The sequence below is a fragment of the Callithrix jacchus genome, chromosome 12 (genome assembly GCF_049354715.1).
Source record: "Callithrix jacchus isolate 240 chromosome 12, calJac240_pri, whole genome shotgun sequence".
NCBI classification, from domain to species: Eukaryota; Metazoa; Chordata; class Mammalia; order Primates; family Cebidae; genus Callithrix; species Callithrix jacchus.
In genome coordinates, this window is record NC_133513.1 from 45,181,019 (window position 1) to 45,205,771 (window position 24,753).

Below are 24,753 nucleotides of genomic sequence, written 5' to 3' on the forward strand. Positions count from 1 at the left end.
CATCCTTTTGGGCTTTTATGGAGGCTTCATTACATGGGCATAATTGATGACATTATTGGCCATTGTTAATCAACTCAACCTTCAGTACCTCTCTCCTTCTTGGAAGTCAAGAACTGGGATTGAAATTTCCAATTCTCTAATCACATGGTTGGTTCTGTTGGCAACCAGCCCCTATGCTGAGGCTCTCCGGGAGTCCACCAAGTATTGCCTCTTTACAACAAAAGATGCTCTTGTCATGCAGGAAATTCCAAGGGATTTAGAAGCTCTGTGCCAAATAATCCTATCATTCAGGAAACTGCAAAGATCTTAGGAGCTCTCTGTCAGAACTGGGGTCAAAGATCCCATATTCAAACAACAGATTCTCCTAGTATTCCCTACCTACAAAGGTTTTAGGAGCTTTATTGTACACAGAGGGAGGTGGTGGTATTAGAACTGTGTTTTCTGGGGGAAGCTCTGGCTTTTTATTGGAGTATCTGCCTCGGAAGAAGAAGACCTCAGTGTTGTCCACTAACTTCTTGTCCTCAAATCTGCCAATATAAAGGGGAATTTCTGCCTGCAGAAGGAGCTGGGGGCCTTGGGAGACCAAACAAGAGCTGAGCTCTGTCCTGGGCAGTACCAAGGTCCTCAGGTCATCCCTGAATCTAATGCCCATGAGGCCTGGAGTCAAGGAAGTAACAGAAGATAAAGCAAAAACATTAGGAAATGAGAAAAGGAAGAAGAGGAAAGGAGAGAAAAGAATGAAGTGAAATGAGAGGCTAAGAGGAAAGAACAAAGAGGAAGGCAGTGAAGGGACCAGGAAGGAAGTGGAGTCATGCACTGGGATCCTTTCAGCCAAGATCTTTCTCAAAGGCCCAAGCACTAACCCTCTGTGCTTTGCCTCTGATAAGCTGCACTTACCAGATTACACACAACGAGGCCTGCTGTCCTGCCTTGTGTCACAGTTACCCTTTTGAATTTTCCCTTTATTTATCAAAAGCCCAGATACAAGCAAAAAATAACTGCTTCTCAGTTACCATACTGGTCCACATATGGCTCAAGCCAAAATCCTCTTTCGTGTTTTTCTTTCTTTCCTCATTTCCACTAGTATTTTCTGAGTAGCTCCTCAGACTTGAGGTGGAACTGGGATCTTCTCACTGATCAAAAGCCCTTTAGGAACTTCCAGACTGAGCAAGGGGAAGGTGGCCAGAAGGTATTAGGGATATTATTAAAACAGAGGCAAGAGTCCAATTGTCTTATATTTTTTAAAATGTTACTAAATACTTTAAAATTTAGTATTTAGATTACTAAATACTTAAAAAATTACTAAATATTTTAGTGGAATGTTATAACATTAGTAAAATCAATAGATAAAATGTTTGGAAAATATTTACAACACAGATACATGATAAGGGAGTAATATCTATAATTTGTTAAATAAACGATATAAAGAAATTTATAGCATATAAAAGTTAAACAATCAATAAACATGTGACGATATTTGACCTCACTAGGAAAAAAAGGAAATGCGAGTTAAAATAACAATATCTCTCTATGTTCATCTGGGATAGAACAATCACAGAACAAGTTTAGCTAAACTTGAGTTTCTTTGTCAGGAAACCTGTTTTTAAGGCTCTATGGAATTCTGGTCTATTTGCTTCCAGCCAGTCCATGAAGCAGCAGTCTCAGCCAGAGAGCTTGACAAATATCCTTCAGCTGAGATGGGTCTGGGGCAATTTGGCTCTTGGTGTTAGATGTTGGCTCTTCGTTCATCCCTCTCCATCATAATACTCATGTTCCACTTCACACTCTGCCTCAGCAAAGTTTGAAGCTCAAGCCAAGGAAGGGAAGGTACCTCACATTTCCTGCTTGACAGAAAGCAGTGTTGCAGGGTATCTTCAGTGTGCCAGGCAGAGAATGCAGAATTGGAGGCAGTTTTAAAAGACCTGTATGGAGTTGTATTTTTGTGGTTGTAGAGGAGGCAATCAGGATCATCCTGCATGCCAATACTGTCCTCTTTCCTATGTCAAGTCTGGCCTGTCTGTAACTTGAGGTCAGCTCTTTCATTGTTACAAGGTGGTGGGTTATTTCACACCCAGTTGATTTGTACTGCAGGCATCATACTGAAAGAGTCTCTGTTAGTTCTTCCTGCCTGGGGTCTCTCTGTTCCTCCTCAGGCCAAATACAGAGTAAACTTCTTTTTTTTTTTTTTTTTTTTGTAGGACTGAGAAAAAGCAGGTCTCCAAAGCCAGACACTGTCATGAAGCTGGTATCCAAACTGATTTTTCAATAAGTCATACCTCCTGGTATTCTTGCCCGGTGTGGTCCTCCAGCACTGAGTTATAAGCAGTCTTCCAGCTTACACTTGGGCCTCTTGAAATGCTGGAATACTCTTTCTTAAAACTCTGCTGTTGTGCTTTGGTTATGTCATGGGAAGACACTCCAGTCATCAGCCTAACAGAGCTCCCAGAAAACAACCAGCATCAGCTTCCAGCCCTGTGAATGAGCTGTCTGGATGTACAACCCAGCTGAGTTCTCACAACCCAGCAAAATCACAGACCCCAAGCAAGAACCACTACAGTGAGCCCAAAGAACCACAGAATCATGAAAAATCAAAATAAACACATGTTTTAAGCCACTGAGTTTTGGAGTAGCTTGTTACATATCATTAGACAACTGAAACAAGCCTTAGTAAAGGCTTTGAGAAGTAGCCAAATTCAACACCGTAATGTTTTCTGGGACCCCTAATGCTACGACATTAAAAGATGAGTGGTATGAATGTCAAAACCAGCCTGAGTGAATTCAACAAGTTAGTGCATAATATCATAAAAAGGGGTGCTAATCTCACTATATGAAATTGAAGATTTTCTCTCATTCTCCTTGTCTACACATCAGTGCAGACAACTACGTGTCACTGTCTGTCACTTTCAACTTTCATTTCCCGGTATCAAATAGTACATTTGTTGTTTGTTTGTTTGTTTTTAACTGAAAGAGAGAGAAAGCCCACCTCAAAATGGCTTAAACAATAGAGGAAATCTATTGATTCACATAACTTAAAAGGGCAGACTTGGCTATTTCTGGCTCCAGGAAGAATTCAGTACTGGATTCATAAGGTATTACCTCTGCTTCCTCTGGACCCATTTCTTCCTCAAGTCCTCACAGTAGCCTCTCAGAAGCTTACTAATTCATTTTATGTCTTCAGCAGTTACAAGCTTCCCATAGTGGAAAGGTTATATCTAGATTTGCATCCTAGCCCCACTGCTTAGTAGCCATGTGGCCTTGATCAAGTACATAAAACTCCTCTAGATTTAATTCTCTCTTCTTTAAAATGGGGATGATGATGCCATCTATTCCATGGGGTTGTTGTAAGTTTAAGTGAGGAAATACACATAAAACACTTGGAACCGTATCCTTCATAAAGTAAGAGCCCTACAAGTGTTAGTGTTGTGTTTGTAGTAATAATAGTAACAGCAGCAACAGCAGCAGTCATGTGGTAGCAATAGTAATATTCTCCACTATTTAAGCACAGCAGAGGAAAGGAAAATCTATGTTCCAACTTTCCCAAAAGTTCCTTAACTCCTTTTAAGTTGCCTGAATGCAATGAAGGGCCCCCAAGGTGGATATGCTAATTGGCTCAAAGTGCCTGGAATCTGCTCCTAAAACCGGGATGGGTCAGTCTTACGAGGTTGGGAAATGTGGAGCTCTAACAAGAAGGAGAAAAGGGGGAATAAATTTCGAGCAGGCGATTAACATCTATTTCTCAGTAGAGAAATTCTTAGTGCTCAGACCTCACTGCCATACTGTTGTGCCCATGTTGGGGACAGACACCTCCTCATCTTCCTCACAAAGGCCACTCAAGAAAAGACAATATTTGTTGGCCATACTTGGAACAGGATACTTTCTCATACTATTCTGAGCATCTCTCTGTGATCACACTGTGCTCTTAGCAAAGACGGAGCATCTGTGTGCAGCAAGGGAGCGCCTTGCTTCTGCCTCCTTTCACTGACTCCTTCTTCTGACATCAGAACCTTTACATTACCCTGTGTTAGCTGTTGGAGGGGCTCTGCATCCTGAGGTCCCTGCTCGGATCCATACACACCACTTGGCTCCAGGACCTTCCTCCTGGAGAATGAATGGAACATGCCTAAGTGCTAAATCCTCCTGGCACCAAACCCAGAGTCTTTCTGACTCCAGGTTGTGATTCTGATTGTTATTTTCCAGAGTAAAGTCGGTTCACACAATCTGGAGCCCCTAAATCCTTTCCCTACTGTTTGAGGAGAAAATCCCACACTACAAATGATACATGTTGTTTCTTGGTCTCAATAAAATATTTGTCTCTCTTGTACATAATTAATTGTTAATTGAAAGTATGATGAATTATAGCTGCCTATAATTAATTTAGGAAGAGACTACAGTGAAATACGACTCTGAGTTTCTCTCCAGACTTATTTTGTTTTAGAAAGCAAAGGCAGAATTCTTCCATGGCCTGCTGTGTTGTAAACCTTACTGATTGGTAGGATGGGGCAAGGTGAGGGTAAAGGCATGGATGGTGGCATAATGTAAGCCTGGACTCACTGTGGACAGCATCTGGTGTTCATGCTATCCATCTCTTGCTGCACAAGGGCAAGTGGCTTAAGGAGTGGAGAACTTACCTTGGACCCTAGATGGGAGTCTTCAACTGGGATATTTTTAAGCCACAGAAAGAGGTGTCCTATGAAGGCAGGATAAACCTGATCTTTTATGGATATCAGGTTGGAATGAGAAGGTAGTACATGAATTAGCTAAAGCAGCTCTACATTGGTCCAGACAGACTGCAGAGATTTGAACAAATGTCCCTAAAGACAAATTCCCCAGTGTGTGGGATTGATCTGTAAGGTCTCATGAGTTTATTAGATAACATGCTGCAAAGGGATGATCAATTCAGTATTCTTAGGATGTCCTGGCCCAATAGCTGCCTGGCTCTGCTTGGACAGCCTCCAGTGTCAAAGGACTGACTCCCTCCTCTAGAAGCCTGGTTTATCCTCAGAACTTCCAAACAAGGAACAGCATCAGGAAGCAGCCAGAGAACTACTTTTCATCATATTTTATCAGTCACAGTGTAATTAAATTTTCCTTTGATCTTTCAAGCCATGAATCCCTTTTTATATCCCCATGTTGCCTGTATATTGATTATGTCTTTAATTTATGAAGCTTCTTGTGGTCAGTTCTATTCATGAGTCTCCTTCTCTCCAGGCTCCCCCTCCATCCTCACACCATCCCTCTCTCTATCCTGAGGTCCCTTCTAGTCCTCCCACTCATTTTCCATGAATACAAGCTCCTCCCCACACCTAGCTCTCACTCCTCTCTCCACCACCCAGTGTCCTTTTCCCCATTTTCACTGTCTATTTCCGATCTTCTCTTCACCTTCTACCCACACTGCTGTGATAGCCTTTCCCCACCTTACATGGGCATCTGAGCATTGAGGGGAAAAACCTGAATGATACCTGCTTTGCCAAACCCCATCTCTTCACGGGACTCTTTTGACATTTGGGGGGCAGATAAAGACACGTCATTCTTCAGTATCATTACAGTTATCAGAACAGCCCTAGATGATGGAGAATGCACTACATAATCCTTACTGGTGAAGAATGACCCTGACAATCCTTCATTTTGTCTTGTTTTTGAGAGGATCTCACTCTACCTTTACTACCTTCCTAAGCATAGAAACATTTAATCACTAATAATCGCATTTCACATAAACTGCAAAAATTATGCTATTTCCACCGTGCCAAAGTCAGGCATGCTTTCTCTCCAGCAAAGCAGGTGAAAGAGAGGAGCGAAAACATTTGAAACAGGTGGTTTAAAACAAGGAGGAATAATAAACAACCTGAAGACTTCTGGTATAAAATGATGACTTGCAGCAGCTCCCACTTCAGCCTCTTTCAATCTCTCACTAAAATATAGATGAGAGCATGAGGAAAACATGAAAATACCGCAATCTAAATAAAGTCACATAGACCAATGCTAGACTCTGGGAATAATAGATTCTAATTTTGATGTAGAGAAAACTGACTTGAGAAAATCCTACCAAGGCTTCTATCAAAGGAAAACCCCACTTTAACTTTATGAAAAACAGACCAACTTCAAAACTATATGGGGAAAAAAAATGAGTGCCTTCTTCACCATTTGTTTCTTGATTCAGAGACATGAGTCCAACAAGAAAACTGGGAAACAATCCAACCCTTTTTACAGAAAATGGTGCTTCATAAAATAGGCTGAACATGGATCTAATTTTTCTTCATCCAGACAGGTATTTTTAACATATGGGTAAAAAATGCAAATTTAAAAAAATATTGATGCAAAATTGTGGGGTGAAGGAAATTGATGTTGCTGATGCATTCTGGGAAGCATAGTGCCTAAAAATGAAGTGTTGTGAATAAAGGCTAGTATTCAAATGTTATAATTATCAAAGTAATGTCCAACTACAATTTCTGGAATTGTGGTTTTTATTACTCATTGTACAAGGTTCTGGGACTTGGAGAAAGGAATTCACTTAGTAGAGAAAACAAACTCCTCAATCTCGTTCTAGCCCTATATCTAAATAGGGATTCAGGAATCCACTCACCCTGGAAGTGCAATTACCTTGGCTAGCCAGCATATCATTCTGTTCTACAAAGCTTGCTACCAATAAATGTCACTTAAGAGATTCTCAGAAGCTGATGAATTACATGGAAATGTTGTAATCTCAGGATTTACTACTACCTGTGTTCTCTCAGACTCTGCTCCTGGGAATATAACATTCATTACTTGTTATGTCTGTATCTCCCTACATGCAATGCACGTTTAGAAGACTGTTTCCTTACTCCATAGTGGAATTTGCCTCTGACTATTACAGCTGTGAGATGTGAGTTGTTGGACACACTGAGGGGAATGACAAAGTTGCCATCTCAAAGATTATCTCCTTCTGTGTAAACTACAGAAGAGTAAAAGTATTAGAACAGCAATGTACCCACTCAGTCTGGGCGTGGTTTCTAAAAGGAATACGGTTGGATGCAGGATGCCACATTGTCTTTTCTGGTCTCAGGCCCACTAGAACTTGTGCTAGTGAGGAAGATAGATTAAAATCACCTGAAGTAACAAAGTAGGAAAGTTATAATTGAAGGGCTGTTATATAAAAGATGCTTGCTTTTGAGATTCTCATTAAGGTTTGTAAACCTGTTCCAGGAGCACGGCCTGCTCCAGCGGATACCTGCAACGTGTGATCAGTGATAATCACATGCCTAAGTCATGTATACAAACACCAAAGTCTCTTCAAATCTGGGAGCAGGGCTCGGCTCTCACAAGCAGGACAAGAAGAAATAATACCAGTAGAGGGATCACTTGGCCAGCAGCAGGGTTGAAAGAGCCTCAAACCCTGGAGGGGCAGCATGGCTCTTGAGCAGAAAGGCTTCTGGCATCGAAGAAGCCAAACAGGATCCCTGAGATGGAAAAAGCCAGGAGCTTAGAGGACTATCTTAACCATGGTATTTACAATCAGTCTACCCCTTTACACTTATTCCCATAATGGCACACCCGTAGGAGCCTCAACTGCAGGGAGAAGGCGTTTCTTTCTTCTGGAAATGAATACAAGGTGCTCCAGGACCTAGGCTCCTTCGAAGTAGAAATCAATTTTAATCTTTTGGCCTGAGTCCTGAGACCCAGTCTCTATCTCACTAGACAGGCAAGACAGTAGGAATGCCAGAAATACAGACGGGTTCAGCCTAAGGTTTTTGCATCTTGGAACCTCAGTCTCACTTGACTCTTCTGCTCTATCCCTGCACTTGAAAACCCTCTGTTTGGGTCCCTGGACACAGGGATTTTCAGAACTGTCACTAGTATAATGGAGGTTAATTTGATCCAATGACTCTCAATCCTGACTACATATTAGAATTACCTGGGGAGCTATTTAAAAAATCCTCCAGACCAATTAAATCAGAGTCTCTGAGGTTGAGATCCAGGCATCATATTTTCATAAAGCCCCCTAAGTTGTCTCACTGTGCAGCTGGCATGGAGGAACCCTTACCTAGTGTTACCCTCTCCCAGTCTGTCTCATGTGGTCTCCCAGCCTGCACCATCCCAGTTTTTCTTAGACTCACTTTCACCTAACAAAATGCCCACAAGAGTGATTTCTAGAGTTTTAATGCCAAGAGCTATTTAACCTATAGGACCTATAGGTCCATATTATTCTGTCGCTTATAATTCCATGGTATTGTCCCACATTATTGCTTCATGTTATTACTGTAGTTTAACACAGTATACTTCATCTTTCTGTGCCTTATGAATTCAGCCAAAAAGCACAGCATGAAGAAAAATAAAATTTAAAAAAAAACAGCTGTTCTTTCTGTTTTACCTCAATTTTCTTGAGAGAACAACTAAACTCAGAGCCACTAGAAAAACATGGAAGGAAAAAAACTCAGGCAACCTGAGTGAATTGGAGATATGACAAAATTAATTAAGGTTGTGTAGGTTGTAATTTACCAACCTGTCAAAAATTCCTTAAAGGATAATTTAAACTGTAGTTAGCAGGACCTGTAACTAGGTACTAGAAAGTCTGCTCTTTTTTTCTTCTGCCTTTTAAATATCTTGATCTGTTTCATGCTACAGCCTCTTTATTTGCTGCAGTTTTTTTTTTCCCAGGAATATTCAAAGCACATATAGTAAAATCAAAATATCTCAGAGACTTCAGTTTGCTTTCTTTACTTGTCCAAGTCTGTTTAGAAGTGTGGTAAGCAGATTTACGACCCCAAAATATATCTACATCCTAAATCCAGGAATCTGAGTATATTACCTTACATGCAAAAGTGACTTTGCATAACTGATTAATACCTTGAGATGGGTATATTATTCTGGATTATCTGGGTGGGTCAGATATAATATTACAATTCCTTAAAAGTGAAAGACAGGAAAGAAGCAGGGTGAGTCTGAGCAATGTGAGAAGAATGTGCTGACTTTGAAGAAAGAGGAAGCAGATCCTGAGCCAAAGACCACAGTAGCCTGTAGAACCTGGGGACTGCTGGTGGCTTACAGCCAGCAAGAACACAGGGACCCAGGGCTGCAACAGCTAAGAATGGATTTCTGCCCAGAACCAAAAGAGCGAGGAAATGACACTTTCTTGGAGCATCCCAAAGCAAATGCAGCCCCATGGACACCTTTATTTAGCTCAGGAATACCAGTGTCAGACTTCTGACCTACAGAACTGTAAGGCACTAAGTTTGTGTTATATCAGCAGCTAAACCTGTTGCATTCTATTACAGCAGCAAGGGAAAACTAATACAACAGGGTAAGCTAAGCTGGTTTGCAAATTTGTAAATGCACTGACTGAATGCCAACAACTGATACACCAAAGTTAATAAAATTCTGGGACTTTTATCAAAACCAAGGCAAAGAGGAGAGCGTGAGCTAAAAATGCTAATTGGGTGGTAAAACATCCTACACTTTACCTTCAGTCTTATTTGTCTTTACTGAAACACAGCAAGGGAAGATGGGCAGGTCTGTGCAAGGACAGTGGCCCAGTCACTTAGGAGAAACAGTGCTTACATACCTGTGGGACCTACATAGGGTCTCACTCAGAGTTTGGAGCAAATATCAGAAAAGGTCATCCTTAAAATTTAAAAGAGAAGGGAATTAATTATCACATTTATTCCACAAAGGTGCAGATACTCTACAAGGTGTTTTATGAATGTCATCTTATTTCATCTTCACAGCAACACCAGAAAAGCAGGACTACTGGGTCCATTCTACTGCAGAGAAACTGAGGCTCGAAAAAATCCAGTAACTTTCCAGAGACTATAGAGAATGTAAGATCTGCCTGATTTCAAAGTGGTCAAGGGTGAAATTAATGGATTTAGCAAACAAAACAAACGAACAGATTATCCTTAAAGGGCATCCAGAAATCTTATCCTGAATTTGTAAGCACAAAACACCTTTCTAGGATATAATTTTACCTGCTTTAGCAAACTGATGCCCTGCCAGGTTTACCATTAATGTAAGTGAATAAACTATTTAGTGGTACCTAATGCATGCCAAGCAGAGATTTGTGTTTAACCTATTATTCCCCATTCTCACAATAATTATATTAAGTAGGCAATCTCTCCATTTTCCAAATGAGGCAACTAAAATTCATAAAGAATAAGGCCTTTCCCAAAGTTAATATGCTAATAAATGGCAATGCCAACATTTCAATTCTTGACTGTCTGATACAAACATATGTTACCTTTAGTATTCCAGCAAGGTAGGACCCTATGAGTCTGGCTAATGCGCACTTCATCCATACAACCTCTGAACTCTGGAAGAACTGACAGATTCAACTGACAAATTCAACAGCTGTTACTCACATCTGCTGTGATGACCACACACCAAAGATCATTCAACCATTCTCTAAAGTCACATTCGAAAGAATCAAGCAATGAAGATTCCTGCCACCTCACCTTCCAAAAGATGGGAGAAAATGTGGTGTCCTTGAGATTTCCATGGAGAGCTGTGGAGAGAAAAGCAAAGGGACCAATCCATTAGGTAATTCAATTAGTCATTTCATTCACCAGATTTAATGGATAGAAGGGCAAAGTCAGTTGATGCAAACATTAACACAGTAATCCGAGCTTCCTCAATACACACTGCAGGTGTTGTGTACCATCTTTGAATACAAGGGAAATATTATATGACTACATAAAACATGTAGCATTCTGTTTCCAGAACCAGAGTTCCCTCTGCCAACTACTAAAATCCTGCTAATTGATACACTGCGGTTTTTGGCCAGCAAGGGTCTTATTTCCATAATGTCAGTTGGTGGTTTAGTACATTTTGTTTTTTTAAGGTTTGCTTGTGCTGTTCACTCTGGGTGTAGAGCCAATTCATCCACCAGAACATTTAACATAAATTTTTGGCCAACTAGCAGTGGAATTTCAGCCTCTGTGCTGATTTCAGACATAGAGGTCAATTATTTTGTGCTAATTATTTTGTGGTTTTTGCTTATTACTGTTAAAAAAAAAATTGAGAAATACAGCTGGATTTAACCTCTGAGCAAACTCCTAGGCAATGACCCTTTAATAAAGGAATAAGGAGGGAGGAAGCTGCTACAGAAGCCAGAGAATAAGGCCCCTTAGAAAGTCAAGAAACAGGCTTAGTGGTTAGTTATTCACAAGTATAACATATTGCCTATGATTCCAGGAATTAAAAATTTCTCAAGGCAGATTTATTTGCCTATTTAAATCTGAGCTACAGTAATAGTTCAATCCCAGAAGCCCATTATTTATAGTTAAGTATAATATGGACCTGATAGTCCCGTACATGTGAGTATTTTTCTTCAGGCTGCCCAAATGAGGCACCCGGATCGTTTTTTTCTCAAGGACACAGGAGAATCAAATGAACACAGTTATTACCCAATCAGAGTCAATGTTTTTAAAATGTTATTCTAAATATAATAAGATTTATGGAACCAACGAAAGTTCCAGTTTTCCCAAAAATGAATGTTTATCAGCAAGGTAATCGACATGATGGTATAAGCTCTGTATGTGCAAGCATATCTATATTGTCAACATGATTTGGAGGGAAAAGTCATATCCAATGAAATTGATATTTTTGGTTGAACTGTGTGCGATTTGGCAGTATGTTAGCTTTTTGGTATGATAACCTTGTTTTGTCCTAACAGTTTAGAAAATAAATCTTCATTATATCTCCTGAAGATCAGACACCCATCTGTCAGTTCATTACAGTGGTTGTAGAGAAAACATTTGGAAGGGATGATATAACAAGAAGAAATTCTTGGCTAGTGGAAACTCCCCAACTGCAGAGAAACAGAATGGATTGCATCTTGGAAAACACAGAAGTTGGAAAGAACTCAGAACCCTGCTAGAGAGGAAACCAACCTGGAAAAGCCTCTTCATACTCAGAATAGCACTGCTAAGGCAGCAGATGCTGGAGAAGAGGAGACAGCTGCCAAGTATGGGGGAACAATAGCCAAGCTTGCAGACATGGCGTTTCGGGGTGTGTTGACAACAGTCATCAGTGAGTATATGGCAACTGGGAAAGAATGGATAAGCTGGGTTCTGGGAAACATCAAGAATTGGAGAGAATATTGAAGACTTGTCCTTTCCCAGAACCCAGGTTGCTGAACACAGGTAGGGACCTAGACTCAGAGTGTCCTGCACCCAGAATAAGAAGAAACCACTAGGAGACTGATTTTGCTTCTGTCTCCCTAGTACCCAGTTTCTCTTCTTCTTACAATAGTACCCTCACCCCTTCCCCAGTATTTTCTTTTGTGAAGTTACCCTTCCCCCTTGCCTTTGAACATATACTGGATTGAGCTGATCTCATCTTAGACCCAAAGATGGGCATATGACCCTGATCCATACAATGAGGACATCAAAGTCTCTATGACATAATACATGCAGAGGGTGTGATAACCCATAACTGGGCCTGGCCATGAAAATACTTTATGTGGATATAAATAGAAACTCCCTGGGCACTACTATTTAGTGCAGAAAAGGGGAGGCTGTCTCCTCAAGGCTAGCATAGCAAAAATCTTGAGGTCCAGAGGGTATGCTTTAGTCACTCGTTGCTAGTCAACATAATAATTCCCTTGGATCATACCAGAAATATTTTTCTGGATGTTAAAGAGGCCAAGTGAGTAAAAGGCATGTGATCCTTTGACCCAGGAAACATTGCCTCCATACAGGTTCCTAAGACTGAGTAAAACAGGAAAGACAATGGGGAACCTCATTCACACCTGTGCTTCCTTGTCTCATCTATATGTATGATTTTTGCATGACTTACTTGATACTTTGGACATAAAGCAAGGTAAAGTACACTTGAATTTAGTCCACGGTGATATTACTACCAATCTTTGAACCCAAGCTTTATTTAGTGCTGAACCTAGCACAGTTTAGCACATGAAATATCAGAACCAATAATAGATGCCTCAGGGAGGTGGGGTGGAATAGTTGAAATAGAGAGGAAGTATCCCTATTTCTGTTATTTTTGTAACTGTGAAGTTTTAAATCTGCTGCAAAAAATCTTGCTTCCATATTAAGAGATCATGCCTAAAAGTAGAAAAAAAGAAAAGAAAAGCAGAGTGAGAGATGGAGAAAGACCAGGTCCTGGTGAAATCATTTAATCCTTTACCCAAACCTAGCTATATTGGGACTTTTCAGTTACAGAGGCTGAAAATTTATTTTTTGCTTAAGTTAACTTGGGTTTGGATTTTCTTTCAACCAAAAAGAGCCCTAACTTATTGTGATTTGTGGACGGTATTCTGGAGGGTTTTCTTGAGGATTTCAAGGATTAAGACTCCCAATGATGCTAGTTACTTATCCAGTGTTTCTCAGCTCTGAGACCATCCCTCCTGTGCTTGGTGATTGTAAAGCTCAGAGTCCTCCAAACTACACTTCCCAGAATCCCTTGCAACTGTCTTTCTTTTAGTTTTGACCAATGGGAGGCACTGGCAGGAGATTAGAAGATTGGTAGTGGGAAGAAGGGACTCCTCCGCCCACAGATCTGGTGACTAGAGCAGACGGTCCTAGGCCCAACCTTTAGAATCTCTTGGCACTCTCAGTTCCAACCACTGTCGGTAGTGCCTCAGCAGCTGCCCAGCTTCCCCTTAGTGGCTAGAGCACTGACACAGGTGCCCCACCATCAGCAGCAGCATGACAGCCCCATCATAACTCAAGCAATGGAGCTTCGGAGCCCCTCCCCCAAGCTCTAGTGCAGCTCCAGTGTCCTCACTACTCTTTTGTATCCCTATGGTCACGGGATAAATGAATGCTTTTGCATTAAACCATCAAATACAGGGGCTGGACAGAAATATGTTACGCAGCACTCTTGTAATAATCATAATTATTACAATCTAACTAGTTTAAACCCTTTTATTAAATGTGGTCTTCTGTTTTTCCTTAATGGGCATTGATTAATACACCAACTATCCCTGCTAAAAGGAACACAGTGAGAACTGGACAGATTGATGATCTTCAGTGAGGCCGTGAATGTTAATAGGTACATGATCCTAGAACGAACCAGCCACTTACTGTATGTCACTAGTCCCCCACCTGCTAATTTCCTGGGGATAGTGCTCCTAAATGGCACATGGTTGTCTCCAAGGAGGCATACTTACTCGTGATTGCAGCATTATTTACTCCATCCTGTCAACTTAAAGTAATCAAAAAGGTCAGAATCTGTTCTTATTCAAGTGCGACCTTTGAGGATGGCCACCTAGAAAACAGATTCCAGAGAAAGGAAGTCAGTGTCCTGAAGTGTAAAAGTTTGTAATTATTTATATAGACAAAGTTTAGAGAACCATGACAGAATTTTGACATCTTTCTCTGCAAGGTTTAATAGTTACAATGATTTAATATAGTCGAGGGGTCTTTTTTGGAAGAAAGGTATATCTAACTTTCCACACTGAAGACGTAACAGTCATGAGGTATTTTGTGCCATATTGTCTGACTTAGGTTCAGGACAATAAAGGTAGCAGGTAATCTATAACAAAGATCAGTGATTGCAAGGGGAAGAGGTCTGGTCTCTGGTCTCTCCTAGTCATTTACAGAAAGAGAATAACAGGGAAAAAATATTTAGCTATAATCTAAGAAGAATTACAGACATACTATGTGACTGAGTCTCCAGGGCTTAACTTCCCCCTAATAATAAATTTAGATTTATGCCCCCCAGGGCATAATAAATTTAGAGGGTCCTGAAGTTTTATTTTCTTTTACAACTCCCACCCCTAGTAACTAGAAATACTCTGCTTTGCCAAGTTCTATAAACATAGATCAAGAAGTGTTCAATGTGTAGCTACCACTATTGTGCAAATTCTAGTTTTACCCACCATTCTAATCATCTACCACTGAACTACAAGCCACCCTAAAGTTTAGTGGCAGAAAACAACAACCATTTTTTTATGACCTCATATTCCATGGGTCAAAAATGTGGATCAGGTAGAGCAGGGATGGATTATATCCACTCCACAATGACTGCAGCCCCAGATGTGAAAACTTGAATGGCGGAGTTGATTCAAGTGGTCTCATCTGAAAGTCTCATTCACTCACAGGTCTAGAAGTTTGGTTCAGAGCACCTACTTGGGACCTATCCATTACAGCAGCCTAAGAGTAGTTAGCTTTATTACACAGTAACTTGGGATTCCAAGGGCGAGTAGTCCGGAAAATGTTACAGAAGCTCATGGCCTTTATAACCTACCCTCAGAAGTTGCACAGCATCTCTTCTGCCAAGATCTTTTGGTTGACGGACTCACAAACCCATCCAGATTCAAGAGGATGGGTCATTTACAGACCTCTATAGGAAGATTGTCAAAGAACATGCAGCCCTGTTTCAAAACCATCACACTCACCACTCTCTTGAGGAAATAATGTGCAAATGAAGTTATCTCTTCTTTCTCAAAAGTCTTATTTTTATTGTTTCATAAATACTTTGAAGACTCTGTTCCACCTGTTGCTCCAGGAGTCACTAGATAACCTAAAGAAGATGAAAGCAATTTGGTCCTCATATTCTTGAGTGGTGTAATTAATTACGTGGCATTCTCTGGAAACAGCCGTAGGCAATGCTACACCTCAAGCCTAGATGTAAGTCACCATTTCCATAAATGTTTATGATAATTGAGCTACTTCTCCATAGTCCATCATCTTTTAAAATCTCTTCCTAGCTTACTGCTCTCATCCACAAAATGATACATATCCCACAATATGGAGCAGGTTCATTATCTAATGAGATGGATGAAGTGAGCCAAAAAAATTAAGCCTTGCCAATGATTGAGAGACATTGGTCCTTAAGGGGTCTTGAGAAATGATCACAACCTACTGGGGGGTCTCATGTCACTTAGAGAAATCACCCCTCTGATCTAGAAAAACTATACACAGATGGATTCCCGAGACATCTGGGTATTCCTGCCAAGAATATTGCTTGGATCCAGATATGTCCCTCTCACATCCAGCAGCCACACATTAGAGATTTAAATGAACAGTAAACTTACATAAACCCTGCACATTAAATAAAGGAATGGGAAGGAATCCCAGCAGTATCTAGCTCTGCTTATGTCACAAATGGAAACTGTAAGTGTGTTCTAAAACAAAATAGGCTGTGGATTATCACCAAGTGTCACAAGCCATAGAGAACAGACTGTGGGCTGATCAGGGCCTGTCCACAGAGACACAGTGGTTGAGTATGAAGGCCAAAGTAGTTTGGAATATCTACTGACTTCAGACTTTCTCCTATAAAAACTTTCTCGTATTGCTACTGCTGATCCCTATTCTAATTTATTTAAGCCTTTCTGACATGCTCATTTTGAAATTTGGATTGATTACCTTTTGCCTTTGCCTCTAAACTCCATTTTCAGACCACAATCATTACCATTGCCCGGATATTTTTATCAAAAATCAAATTTCCACCAGGTTTTCTAGCATACAGAGCATAAATTTGACCCAAACTACCCCAAGTTTCAAGAGCACAATCAATAATCTTCTTTAAGTCCATTGTCCCCGACTCCCTCAATTTGTTGCAACAAATGCCCTCAATGGTGCTCTTTTCTTCCCGCCTCTCCTTCCTCTCTGCTCTTAGACACCCTCTGGAGGAGGCTGGACAGCACCAGCATTGGGTGGGGAACAATTGGAGTTGAACAGATCTCACCTGAAGATGCTCAGAAAATATTCATAGGTGGATGTGCAGAGCCAGACACAGTGGAAAAGGCAAAACAGAAAAATAAAATATAACAGCTCTGTTCTAGGATAATGTTCTGTTTATTTTGTTTTCCCTCCAAGGAGTGCAAGTACCTTGCCCAAGGAACGCACTGCCATTTCTGATAAATTGCCAGAAATACTCCCTGCAAGACTCAGAAAGCAAAATCTCTATTTGTTTCTACGGAAACCTCAGCTTGACATGAGGCACCTTAGACTACAGCAATCTACAGACGCTAACAAGACCTGGCCCATAGAACAGAAGACGGTGGGGGGGAAAGAAAGAAAGACAAGTGAGAACTACAAAGAAAAATTAGAAATGAACTCTTGGTCCCAAGGTCCCGGAATGGCATAGTGCTTGGCAAATGGTGAGGATGGAATTCCTGTTTATGAGATGAATAATTTGTTTTCCCTGCTGCAGCACTTATATATCCATTGTGTCTCTCCAAGCACTGGCCTTCCCCTGCTAGGATCCTGATACCCACCTTTTTCCTCCACAGAGACCCCACCTCCTGCCCACTTATGCTACACCTGACCCTAACAGAACACTTAACACAAAGCTGCAGGCTTGATGATTGCTCTTTGATACAGCCTTCAGCAGAGGCAGTAGAGCAAGCCTTGCCCTGCCTGCTCATAGGTGCTGCTGCTGTCTTTGCAAATGCCCTTCCTGTCTCTTTTATCTCTGCAGCTGCTGCCTACATCTTCCCAGGGCAGCCACCTCTCTCCAGACTCTTTGCTGTCCTCCTTGAGGTACCTTGTCAGTAAAGGTCTTCATCATGATCCTCTGCCCAGGGTCACTCTACTGTAGTAGTCTAGACCCCCCAGGAATGACAGCATTACTTCTCTTCATCCTACATAGGTGCAGCAACCCACCTCAAGACCAGCCTTGCACTGACCTTGAATGTACATTTACTTCACCATCCCCAAGCAAGGGAACTAATTCCATAAACAGGAATTGGGCCATTTTTCCTCCTTACCTCTCTGCATCTATATTTTACTCTTGCCACCATCTAAACTAATTCTGCACATCCTGCATCAAGCCCTTATCTTTATACTCTATCAAGCCCCTGTCAATACAGTAAAGGGATCAGAGTTCACCTACAATGATAAGAATACATTTCTCTAAGAAACACGAAGCTGACAGAGCATCAAGGGCAAAGGCTCAGCTTGAAGACTCTTAAGATCTGAAGGAAGTTTTAATGATTTGCTGGGTGGTGATGACTTGTGAAAAGAAATTTTGATGCAAAAATTGAATGTCAGCCTCCTTCTTCTTATTGTGAAGTTCTCAGTATAGCAAAATGAACTCTCTCAGGGCTTAAAAGAGTGGATCCCAAATCTTAATGTGCGTCAGAGTTATCTGGAGGGCTTTTTAAAACAGACTGTTTGGCTCCACCCCGAGCATCTGATTCAGCAGGTTTTGGGTGGGGCTGAGCATTTGCATGTTCTAACATGTTCTCTTGTGATCTGGTGCTGTTCAGCAGTGGACGGTTTGAGAATGACCATATATTGGCTTGGCATTCGAAGAAAAGGTCCTTGCTCTTTGGAGAAAGGTGCATCTGCAAGTTAGGAGGAGGAAATGGTGTAGAGTCCTCCAGGAAAGAGAACAAGGTACCCCCAAATCCCTGTGGGTGAGAAAAAAAGAAATCCCTGTAGGAGAAGGGTGTGCACTATGACAATGGAATTTGATGCTCAGGGAAATATCAGTTATAATATAAACAAGCGTGGCAGTTTTTCAAGAACAGAAAGTGGGCCTGTCCATGAGTTGTAGAGCTAAGGGGTTTCATGGTTTTGAGGTCTATAAAGCATAAGATACAAGGTCATAGTGGAAGCTGAGGTTCAATCAAGTAAAAGTTAACTGATAAAACTGGAGGCACCCACTTCTATTTCCCATTGCTAAAGTAGTAGAAACTTAAATTACACTCAAGTTGTTTGAGTACTTGAAAGATAAAATGAGATTAGTCCATTTTCGTTAGGTGCATTTTCACCAAGCAGCTGCAAGGTTCTGTGTCAGATGCTAATGGTACATAGAAGAAAGCAACTGGCACCTGCCCTCAAGCCACACACTGTCTGTTTACTTAGATACGGACAGTCCTCTACCCCCAGGACTCATAATTGGGAGGAGTGCCAAGGTTAAGGGCATGGACTGTGGTGTCAGAAAGATCAAATGTAAACCCTGACTCTACAGCTCACTAGCTGTGTGATTCTGAATCATTTGATTGATGTCACCAAATCACAGTTTCTTCACCTTTAAAATAGGGATAATTTCTTTCTAACAGGCTGTTAAAGAGTCGATGGGAAAACGCTTGTACAGCACTGCACACCAGGACTGGCACAAAGCAAAGAAATGAGTGGGGTTTTTTTTTTCTTGGCTCCTGTTCTCTTTCGGCTGCCTGCCCAAGACTGACATCTGAAACAGGAAAGCTGGGAGCCGCAGTCCCTATCCCCCATCTAACTGCACCCTGAAAACTTAATCAAGCAGAATAGTAACAAGTTGAATCCAGGTCAGCCTGGATGTTGCCTCTGTCTGAGTCTGTGACTAAACTACTGTTTTCAGACATGTTCCCCATTTTCCCCTGTTCAGCTGGGTCCTTGTCTTACGCCTCTCTCCTCCCTAGGTCTGAGATCTCATCTCAGTTTTCTACTTCATCACCCACACCATATGGAATCATTGACATCCCTTGATCTTTTTCTTTTTCTTTTTTCTTTTTAGATGAATCCTTTTTCTGTAGACCTAATAATAAGTTCTGACTCATTCATTCACATATGACTTCCTGTCTGCCTCTTAATTTAATTTAATTGGGTGTGTCCCCAGATACTAAGAACCACTTGTTCTATCTCAATCTCAGAAAAAAAAACAAAACTAGAGAGTGCTCTTGTCTCTGTGTCAGGTGAGGGAGGGAGCTTCAGGTGATGGCGCATGTGGATGAGCTCAAGGTGGACCAGAGACCTCTATTCTGGAATTCTGTGGCCAGCTTTGAGTCCTGACCCCAATCCCCAGTCCAGAGAGCCTAACACCTTTACCATGAAACTGCCTTACCAGGCATGATTGGTTTATCTTTCCAAGCTTATTCCGAACTCCAAATTAGAGAATATTTTGCATTGTGTATAGTTAAGTTCTGATGGTAGTCTTTGACAGCTTTGGTGTCTGGATCCCTCTAATATATGTATCATCCCTAGAGTGTTGTCTTGATAAGAAAGTTTTGATCTGGTTGAGATTAGCTTCCGGGGGAAGTAGCAGGGTCTAACCTATCTGGACATGAGGGTAAATCTCTCCCACACAGAGTCTGGAGATTTGGGCCCCTCAAAGGAGAATGGAAGTGGCTCTGGAAACTTACACCACTGAAAGTGCTTATGATCCTTTTAGAGAATTCTATAAAGAGGCCTCCCAGCTGCATGGATATATAAATGTCAAGGAGCAAGGACAGAAGCTAGAAAATCCATCCTTAGGCCATAGTAAAGGCTCAGACAAAAGATGATGGTGTTTACATCTAAGGTTAGAAGTAGCAAAGTTAAGGAAAATCTGTGGGAAATGTTGTCCCATGGATGATATAGTCAGTAGAATGTATTGGTGAACTGGATATATTATCAAAGAGATGAGTTAATGAGGAAGCCAAAGATTCTGACCTGAGGATCTTAAATAATGTAGTTGATTTTTATTGATGTGAGGAATTTTGGAGAGAAGGAGCAATGGAAGAAATTAGAAATTCGGTTACGGGAAAAATAATTTTGAGTTACGTTTTAAGTATCTAAGCAGAGATAAGCAGCAGGAACATGGGTACAACATTCAAGTCTGAAGTTCATAAGCAGGATCAGAATTAGAGAGAAAAAAATGTCTGGTTTGTCAGACTATAGAGAGTGTCCACAGATGAGATAACAAATGCATGATTTCTGACAGAGTAACTTAGGGGTATGAGCATGGGACCCTCCAATCTTAGAGTCTTAAAGTGGAAACCTGCCAGGTGTGGTGGCTCACACCTGTAATTCCAGCACTTTGGGAGGCCGAGGTAGGCAGATCACGAGGTCAAGAGATCGAGACCATCCTGGCCAACACGGTGAAACCCCGTTCTACTAAAAATACAAAAAAATTAGCCAGGCGTGGTGGCACGCACCTGTCATCCCAGCTACTTGGGAGGCTGAGGCAGAAGAATCGCTTGAACCCAGGAGGCAGAGGTTGCAGTGAGCCAAGATTGTGCCACTGCACTCCAGCCTGGTGACAGAGCAAGACTCCGTCTCAAAAAATAAAAAAAAGTGGAACCCTAATGTTCTAAAGTCAATGAAGAGGCTGAGGATCAAGGACAGAGTTGGCAATGGGGCTCCAGAAATCACAGGGCAGACACTCTTCTGGGTAACCAGAAAAGGAAATCCTATTGCTGAAGTGGAGGGCTGGATAATCAACTATGAGTGTTTGTTCAGAGGCACCACAGGCCACAAAATTGCACCCAGGTATTTATGGTGACAATGACCATTCAAAATCATGAAAGTACAAAACAGGGGCTCTTGAGCTCCTTGGTCTCAGGTCCCCACTGCACTCTTAAAAACCCAAGATTTTAATGACATCTGTCAATATTTAACATATGGAGCATTAAAACTAAAAAAGAAAGGAAAAAGAAAACACACAACTACAGAAGCATCGATTTCATTCACCCATCAGAGCAATTGATACATTCTAGAAAACCCCACTGTACAGCTGTAAAAGAACAAAAGTGAAATTGAAAATGGCAGTGTCACTATAAAAATGAGAACATGTTTTTGACCCTGTGGACCCCATAAGATGGTTTTACAGAGCCTAGACCACATGTTGAAAGCCACTCATCTCAACAGTGGTGACAATGAAAATTGGGTGAGGGAAATTTAAGAAATAGACCAGAAGTAATGTGATCAATGGGCTGTGGGGAGTACCTTCTGGGTACTCTATCTCCCATGGAGGATAGACATAGAAGGATGGCTGGGGTGTCCCACATGATGCCCAAGTTTGGGTCTGGAGATTGTCTGCAGGGTGCTATCTTTTAATAATAAGATAAGGCAGCGGTTATCACAGTGCAGTTTACAATCTATTTGAGGGTAGAGAATTTAATTTAATGTGTGGCAGCCACCATTTAAAAAAATAGATTATAACACAAACTACCATGAACTGTTTTATATATGTGTGTACATCTATACATAAGTATGTCAGTATTGTGTAAAGTTGGAAAACACAGCTTATGTGTGAATCGACTTTGAGAATCCCTGAGCTAGGAAATACCAGAAGAAACAGCCTCCTAATGATGTCCTTACTTCTAGTCTTTTCCTCCATTTCAGAATGACTTTCCAAAATATCACTCTAAACATGAAAATCCTTTAAAGTCTTCTGATGGCCTCTTCCTCTTTACTACAAGGCAAACCCAAACACCTTGAAAATTCTTGAAATCTGCAGGAAGTTTGAACAATTTGACTATGATGGGTGGTAATGACTGGTGAAAAGAGATTTTGATGGAAAAATTGAATGTCAGCTTCCCTCTTCTTATTGTGAAGTTCTCAATATAGCAAAATAAGCTCTCTCGGGGCTTAAAATAGTGGATCGCAAATCTTAATGTGCATCAGAGTTATCCGGAGGGCTTGTCAAAACAGACTCTGACCCCAGCCTTTCTCTCAGGTGTTAACTCGTAACATGTCCCCCACCAATTCCCTTCCCTCAAATCAAAAACATACATTTCAAGTCTCCAAATATGCTTTGACGTCTTTGGTGTCTGTCCTGGACCGTGCCCTGTATGTAATTTCCTTTGCCTGAAATTTTCAACATTTAGACCAACTCACATTCCACAATCCAGCTCTTCCAGGAGTAGGAGAACATGACCAGATACTCACCAAAATTTCCCCTTCCTGAGCACATAATAAATAAGACTTTCCTGCCCTTTTGTACTGAGGTGGGCATATGATAAGCTGGCCAGTGGAATGCAGGTAGAAAGTGATGTATATCACTTTCAGACCAAGTTCCAAAATATTGTGCTGTCCTCCACGTTTTCTCTCTTTCTTCTTTAAACCACCAGGTGGAGAAAATCTCTACATCCTGGTGGATCTCAGAATGAGTAGAATAACACCCCCAATTCCCAAACTTTGCTTGAGCCCCAAATAAACTTTTATTTTTTTTAAATATTAAGATTGGAGGCTGTGCATTTTACCTACCCTAACAAATATGCCAGGTTTGATGCCTCACCATTTAGCAAATCCTCTCATTGTTTTCCAGAAAAGAGATGAGGAGATAGGAAGCTCTCTTATTACTGAACTCTTATTACAGTCTCCACTGTTCCCAGCCTCCTCACGTATGTCCAGAGTCAACAACAGGCCTAGAAAGCCGGAAAGGGAAGCAGAAGAAGCCTTTGTTCCTTCAGGATTCAGGATGACAATGGAGAACAAATGTTGATCCCTATATTGCACACGGCACTCATCCTGTTCACAGATCCACAGAAAACAAATACAGCTCATGTCATTCCTCACAGGCCGTGATAAGAACTTGGAATTTGATGCTGAACAAAATAGGAAGCCATTCAGGACTTTTAGCACCAAAATAGCATTAAATTACAGAGTTTTAAAGATGTGTTCTGGCCACCGTGTTAAGAATAGATTGTGTGTGATGGGAGGAAAGAGAGGGTAAAGCTAGGATATTGGTCTGGCCTCCATTGGGTGACCCGCAATGAGGTATTAATGGTAATGTGATCAGAGATTTGGCCATGAAGGTGAGAAGAAGCCTGTATATTCTATGTATAATTGGGAGGTAGAGCCAAGAGCACTTCTTGTTGCAATTCCCCTACATCTTACATTTTACCTCTTCACTTCATTTAGCCCTCTGCCCAATTATAATCCCCTTAGAGAGTTCCCCAAACACTTCATCTGAAATAGCTCTCTCTCTCCCTGTCACTTTACATTTAATCTTGTTTTATTTGTCCTTGTAGTCTCACGCACTTGAAATTACATTGAGTATGTACTTATCAACCTATTAATTGTCCATTTCTTCCAATATAATGCTCTCTCCCTGATCACATGGACTAGTCCTTGTCCTCACTGATTTCCCAGAGCCTAGAATAGTGCCTTACTCAAACTTGGCATTCAAATATTTGTTAAATGAGTAAATGAACCAATTAAATTAGTCCTGCTGGAGAAGAAAATCTTGTTCTTAACACATCAAGCCATACACGCAGGCCCTCCACTGCCCATGTGTGCTGTGATGGAGGCCATCTCAGTGATAAAGAAGTGGCCTGACCTGTAGACTTGCCCTAATTTGATCTTTGTGCCCAGAGTCTGGTCTCACCAAAAGGCTCTGGCTCTGCATACTTTTCAAATATTTTCTTTTCCTCATCCATCTTGTTCAATAGCATACAACTGATTTCCAATTTTAGTCTATGACCTAGGAACTCCAAGATTGGAACCTACATTGTAATGATTTTAGGTTGATATTTTCATTTTCAGCCAAGCATTTTAGGAAGTATCAATGCTATGGAAGATTAATAAAAGCTGGCCAAAGGTGACCCCAGCCTCTGCATACTGTGTCTCTCATGGAGGAGACTTCCTGATTTGTGAAGGATACATTCTGATACTTTACAGGACGAAGGTCACTGGCCTCATTGGCAGCAGCTTCATCTGGAGTTGCAAGGGATACATGGAGCTGCTTAGCAACAGCTGAGTCTCCTTTATACTTTAGCCTTGTTCGTTGGGTATCACCTCATAAGCCTTAATGGAAATCATCCTCTTCTGAGAGTTGGTGACTCTGCATAAATTAATGACTTAACAACCACGAATGTCATCAAAAGGGAGCAGCTGGGGAAGAAATAACTGCTTTTGTCAAGATGTTTTACTGCAGAAGACAATAAGACAGTTTGACCCATTAAGACCCTTGAAATTAATAATCTAACTCATATGCACCTTGTCCTGAACAGCTGCCTGCCCTCCTCCACTTCTTCCTTTCTTCCCTGCTTTTGCCTGCCTAACCTCACTGAAGACTGCTTACATCAGAAGCAGGAGACAGGCTGGGTGTGGTGGCTCATGCCTGTGATCCCAGCACTTTGGGAGTCCAAGATGGGTGGATCACCTGAGGTCAGTGAAAGCCTGTAAT

At 41.2% G+C, this 24,753-nt stretch overlaps 1 long non-coding RNA gene across 6 annotated transcripts in view; it reads right to left on the bottom strand.

The window, feature by feature from the left end:
* Positions 1-1,405: 1,405 nt before the first annotated feature.
* The window catches only part of LOC128929284 (uncharacterized), a 272,915-nt gene continuing 249,567 nt past the window's right edge, over positions 1,406-24,753 (bottom strand). For 5 of the 6 annotated variants that reach the window (XR_013524384.1, XR_013524382.1, XR_013524379.1 and 2 more), the window contains 4 exons: positions 15,329-15,453; positions 14,099-14,196; positions 10,422-10,471; positions 1,406-9,594 (listed from right to left, as the gene is read on the bottom strand). This is a non-coding gene — a long non-coding RNA (uncharacterized LOC128929284). Of the gene's footprint in view, positions 9,595-10,421; positions 10,472-14,098; positions 14,197-15,328; positions 15,454-15,485; positions 24,459-24,753 lie in introns of those variants that run through there. The other variant, XR_013524383.1, reaches the window with a different exon arrangement.